The sequence below is a fragment of the Berghia stephanieae genome, chromosome 11 (genome assembly GCF_034508935.2).
Source record: "Berghia stephanieae isolate SIO BIC M18660-M18661 chromosome 11, UCSD_Bste_1.3, whole genome shotgun sequence".
NCBI lineage: Eukaryota > Metazoa > Mollusca > Gastropoda > Nudibranchia > Aeolidiidae > Berghia > Berghia stephanieae.
This window is the reverse complement of record NC_088370.1, coordinates 42639758-42646133: the sequence shown is the minus strand read 5'-3', so window position 1 is coordinate 42646133 and position 6376 is coordinate 42639758. Positions and strand designations below refer to the sequence as shown.

General features: G+C 30.1%; 1 long non-coding RNA gene across 1 annotated transcript in view; it reads left to right on the top strand.

Moving 5' to 3' along the window:
- LOC144957169 (uncharacterized) overlaps nt 1–6066 on the top strand; it is a 17872-nt gene extending 11806 nt beyond the window's left edge. The window contains exons 4-5 of the long non-coding RNA XR_013642092.1: nt 4579–4605; nt 5925–6066. This is a non-coding gene — a long non-coding RNA (uncharacterized LOC144957169). The remainder of the gene's footprint in view (nt 1–4578; nt 4606–5924) is intronic.
- The last annotated feature ends 310 nt before the right edge of the window (nt 6067–6376 follow it).

Below are 6376 nucleotides of genomic sequence, written 5' to 3'. Positions count from 1 at the left end.
TAAACCCATGCTGAGATTGTAGATCATATTGCAATCGAAAACTTTTAACATTATAATTTCTTAAATTCTTGTAAATTAACCACTCAAATTGTCAGTTGTTTATTGAACCCAAACGCAATGGCAGACGATAAACACCCCTCTGCCAGTAAGACCGCACAGACATTTTGACTAGTCATGAACTTTAAAACGAGGTCAACCAATCAGAAAGCGCTTTGCCACGACCCGCTTAGCATTCAGTTTGGTGAAAAATTGTTTTGAACTTGTGATTCGGGCTGTAAGGGGGCAAAATGGCCTTGTCTTTTACGAATGAAGAGCAAATTAGGATGGTCTTTTGTAAAATACGAGAACAGTACTCGTCATATTCATATGAAATTTTACAACCAAAAAGGAGAAATGTTTATGTATTACCTTGCCAGCGACAAAACCTACAAGCCCGGTAGGTTTAGAAATATTTTACTCCAAAGAGGAAAAATCTAATTTTAACGGTTTTCTGGTAATGGCACGAGTTTTGTCGCTTGACATAATCTAAAATGACCTTTTATCTAACTGTGTGCCAACTTTAAGTCATATTAATGGATAAACAGCGTCGTAATTAATTTTTTAAAATAGCATATACGAAACGGCTTCGTCCCATATTTTGTCGCGAATTTGGGCACTTCGAAAAAGATGCCCAAAGATTTGTGCGGGATAGTCATTGCTACTAAATATATCATAATAAATTGCAAGAATGTCTCCGTTTATTATCATATCAGTATTACAATTAAGATGACTTACATCGTCCAGCTCTTTCCCTATACAGACATACAAAATACAATGTTATATATATGTATATAGGTGTAAAATGAGTACCTGGCCGTTAAGAGGGTTGTCTCTGTTCGAAACAAAAAATGTAATATTGACTAACAGGCGTCATGACCTGTCCTAAATGTTAATTGTTGCTGTTGGCCCAGGACCCATTGTAAAGCGCTTTGAGCACGTTTAGTGGATGTTGCGCCAATAATTTTTAACAAAATTTTTGTAAATAAATTCAATTCTTTGCATCTACAAACTCACTCTCTACATATCGTTCTTAGCCAGTGAGTCACAAATATTACTATTTTAATAACCCGCATAGCTCAACTGACTTAGTAATTGATTCCCTTGAAATGGCATAAATAATAATTGATCTCAAACTTTAGAGCATCATATTTTACCTGATGGCCCAGTCCACAAATTTTATGTTTGCGTTTTGTAAATATAAATATAATAAAAAGCATGTTTCCTTAGAAGACTTTTTTTCTTTCAGTTCTTAATCTTATTAAAGTTCTCTGTACCAAATCCCTGAAATAATTACCTCACTCAGAAAGACTGAAATTATATTTATTTCGAGCCAGCTGCCTAGAGAAGCAGTTGCAAAATTATAGTGGAAAGAACTTTAGAGAAAACCAAAATTCCTTAACTGGGCATCAAATCATAGTCATTGATACACTAAAGATGCTAATAATAACAATAATAATAATAATAATAATAATAATAATAATAATAATAATAATAATAATAATAACAATAATAATAATAAATAATAATAATAATAATAATAATAATAATAATAATAATAATAATAATAATAATAATAAATAATAATATAATAATAATAATAAATAATAATAATAATAATAATAATAATAATAATGATAATGATAATGATATGATCATAATAAGAATGATAACACAATAGTAATAGATATTTGTGAGACTAAATAATGCAAGAAATTATGGAATCGATGTAAAAATGAAATGCTTTTCCATCATTTTGGCAGTCATAAACTCATAAACTGAGAGAGGCAACTTAATGTGATACAAATTAAAATTATTTTTAATTTGTAAAAATAGACAGGGATCATTGCCATCATGAACTTAGTACTAGTAATTCTGATAATCGTGTACCGGTGATTAAAAAAAATAATAAGGGCATTTAAGTTTGTTTATTTCTAATTGATATATATATATATATATAATATATATATATATATATATATATATATATATATATATATATATATATATATATATATATATTATTTTTAAAAATATTTACCACAATGTTTGAGACAGTCTACATTAATGTTTCAGGCTTAATTTGCCATCGTCAGGACTGAGTTGTTTTGTTGACTGTTGTTTTTTCTTCAAGGAACAACAACAGTCAACAAAACAACTCAGTCCTGACGATGGCAAATAAGGCCTGAAACATTAATGTAGACTGTCTCAAACATTGTGGTAAATATTTAAAAAAATAATAATTCGCTCCATTACTACATGTCGAGCACTTTTCGTACCATATTTGTATCAAACACGATTCAATATATATATATATATATATATATATATATATATATATATATTTAATTACTCGAATTGAGCCGATGCCCTACTGAGCCAATGCAAACAACAGGGCGCACACATAAAACATAACTCCAACTCGCCTACACACGACAGTACAACTCTTTTGTTCTCCCTTTACTTACGTTTGCTTAACTCCCATCCCCACCCCTTTTTATGTAGTAACGCTTTCTACAAAACTGAATTCATGAAGACCAAGATGAAAAAGACATAAACGTCACCTACCATTAACATTTCATTGAAATTAATCTTGTTTCACAACCCACATGACTGACTGACTGATGAGATGACTTGTCTAGCGTAGTGATAATTTGGTTTACACAGTGCAGAAGAGGACGATGCATAGAAAAATAGAAATCGATTGTAACTTTAAACAGTAGTTTTAAAAATAAAACTCAGCTAAAATTGAACACTTACCCTGCTTTGCATGAGGAGTAGGCATCCACTGCCTTCTTTTCCCTCAAAACTCACGTCGTGGGACTTCTTGCTCTTCGATTGGCTTCGATAAACAGAAGCAAAAACATCAAAAATTCCGTTCTCCTTTTTAAATATTTTAACATACTTTTATAGGCAAAAAGCTTCCTCTCGTGTTTTTTTTTGCCAGGATGTCAAATATGGTTAATAATTTTGAGAAATATCCTCAGGGAGCTCGCTGACTGCCATCGTGATAGTGTAAGATAAAGAAAGAAACCAACATAATGAATGTCCGAATCCGTGTCATGACCGGGGTCAAAAGAGGGTCAAGGTCAAGAGGCGTGGTTAATTCCCCCTGCACTACCCGTTTATTGGCTTGATAGTATGAACATATTATATGAAGTGTTCTGGCACCTTCAATTGCAATCTTTAACTTCAATTTTGATCCATATCATCTCACACTTTTCATTCAGTTCTGGAATTACGAGCTTATATAATCCTGTCTGATAGCAATAAAAACAACCCCCGACATAAAGGTTGCGGACTTCGTGGTATATGCTGAAGTTTGATTGTCCTGAATAGACGAATCCAACCATGATTCAAGTGTCAATGATAATATTATCTGGCTTCTGATTGTGCATAATGTTAATAAATGGCATATGTTTATTTCAGTTGATTGGCAGTTTATGTTAATTACATTGAGATATTCTTCTCAGTATTTTTCGTTTATTATGAACACTCTTATACTGCTGATAACACAACTGGGAAATTGTTTACTATGTGTGCTCACTGTTTTAATAGAAATTGTCGATAAGTTCTGTTGAGTGTAAAACTCCACTATTGATATGCTTTGATTCAGTTATACGAGGTGTATTGTCGATGTAATTATTTACAGTGTCAACAATGGACACATCAATCCGTGTCTTCGTCTTTTTCCGTCTCTGCTTTGACTATCTGGACAGTTCTTACTCGTCAACAGTTGGGCATTCCTTGTGTGGTTTTATCGAGGTGTATTATGCAGTGTAGGTGGTGGGTTTTATGTTTTGTCTGGGGCAGTTGCATTGATACTCTCTGTTGTGTGATGGCAAGGTGAGATGTAGTCTTGTGTGTTTTATTGTCAGCTTATATGGGAATGGTTCTCTATGTGTTGACGATGGTCTGATCTGTTTTCTCTGTGGCCTAGTGTTTCAATTGCAATAATCCATTGTTTTCTCGTAACGCATCTTAGTCCAATGAACATTTTTGATAAATATTTATAGAAGATCATCCTCATTCAACACATGAAATGTAAATAAATAAAATCTCTTGAGATTGAAAATGTATAACATTTTTTTTATCAAAATGTTGTAACATTTAATTCAACTCTAAACTTTTTACACAAAGTGTACCCATAATATAAGAAAAATGTTATTTTTTATATAACTGTCACTGTCATGGGTTTGCAATTGTTAATGACATTTCTCAAATGTAATACTTAGAGTATATGATGTTTAATATGTCTCGCACTTTCTAAAGATCCGTTGGCGTGGCCGCTGGCAAATCAATGTTACATAAATTTACATTACAAAAAATTGAAATTGATTTGCTAGTCTGACATCCTGGCGGGTCATGGGCATTTAAAGACCTTAAGCTACTTTAGCCCATTAAAATTCATATCATTTCATATCATATATTATCAAGTACATGTATATAATTCAAGTTATAAAACAATGTAGATCAGGTCTATATAAAAAAAATCACAAAAATTGCAGAGCTTCTATTTAACTATTTATGTTCTTTTTTCAGGACAGATTATGTTACTTGTGTTGTTAGGTACGTATTACTTATGGTATTAAATGTGACCAGTCCTCCCTTTCTGTAATTTCTGACGCTGGATATTGGATTAACTTAGATAAAAATATAGAAAATTGTATAGATTAAGAGAGAGAGAGAGAGAGAGAGAGAGAGAGAGAGAGAGAGAGAGAGAGAGAGAGATTGAGTGAGAGTGAGAGAGTAAGAATGAGACAAAGAAAAAAAGAAAAAAGATAGAGAGTGAGCGAAAGAGAGAAAGATGAGTGAAAAGGATAAAGGGAAAGAGTGAGAGACAATGATAGTAAGAATGAAATAGGGAGATAGAGAGAGAAATAGGAGGGATCTGCGATAGAAAGAGAGATTAAAAGATATCTATAGAGATAAGAGAGAGAGAGAGAGAGAGAGAGAGAGAGAGAGAGAGAGAGTGAGACAAAGAAAAAAATTATATATATATATATATATATATATATATATATATATATATATATATATATATAGAGAGAGAGAGAGAGAGAGAGAGAGAGAGAGAGAGAGAAGAGTCAGAAAAAAGACAGAAATAAGGAAAATGAGACAGATACACTCACACACACACACACACACACACACAGAGAGAGAGAGATAGAGAGAGAGAAAGAGAGAGAGAGAGAGAGAGAGAGAGAGAGAGAAAGAGAAAGAGAGGGGTCTAGAGAAAAATTGAAATAGAGACCAGTAGATGGACAGAGAGATATATAATGATAAAGGGAGAGGGTACGAAAAGAGAATGAGAGAAAAGTTGAGAAATAATAATAATAATAATAATAAAATAATAATAATAATAATATAATAATAATAATAATAATAATAATAATAATAATAAAATAATAATAATAATATAATAATAATAATAATAATTAAATAAATAATAATAATAATAATAATAATAATAATAATAATAATAATAATATAAAATAATAATAATAATAATAAATAATAATAATAATAATAATAATAATAATAAAATAATAATAAGAAGAAGAAGAAGAAGAAGAAGAAGAAGAAGAAAGAAGAAGAAGAAGAAGAAGAATGAGAAAAAAAATAGAAGAAAAAAAAAGAAAAGATAATAAGAATAAGATAATAAGAATAGATGAATGAGATGAATAGATGATGATGATGATATTGAAATAATAATAATAATAATAATAATAAATAATAATAATATATTGAATAATAATAATAATAATAATAATAATAATAATATAATAATAATAATAATAATAATAATAATAATAATAATAATAATAATAATAATAATAATAATAATAATAATCACATCATGAACATTTTCCCATCTTTCCTTTCAGGGTTAATGGATTGAAATCAGAAAAAAACGGAATGTCAAATTTTTAAATGGAAATAAAACATGGAATTTCGGAAAGATATAAATTACATTTTTGGACCATAAATATTCGGAATAAAATATTAATCTGATTATTGAAATAAAAAGTGTTTTTGTCTCTCATTTTCAAAATGTTTTTTGGTGTACAAAGTATGTATTGACAAATCAGTTTCAAATCCTTATGTTTGCGTTTGAACTTTGAACTTCCAAATTCATACACAGTTTATTCCAAGCTCTATACTTGTATTTTCCTACTTGACCATCATTTGTTTCCCCTACATGAATTCTCAAAGGTCATTTTTTTAAAAAAAATGTCCTCAAACACAGGAACAATTTCAACATTAGAGGAACATGTTATAAAAGGGAGATAACACAAAAAAAGTCAGTCAACATAATCATTAACTGGATTGCATCTCC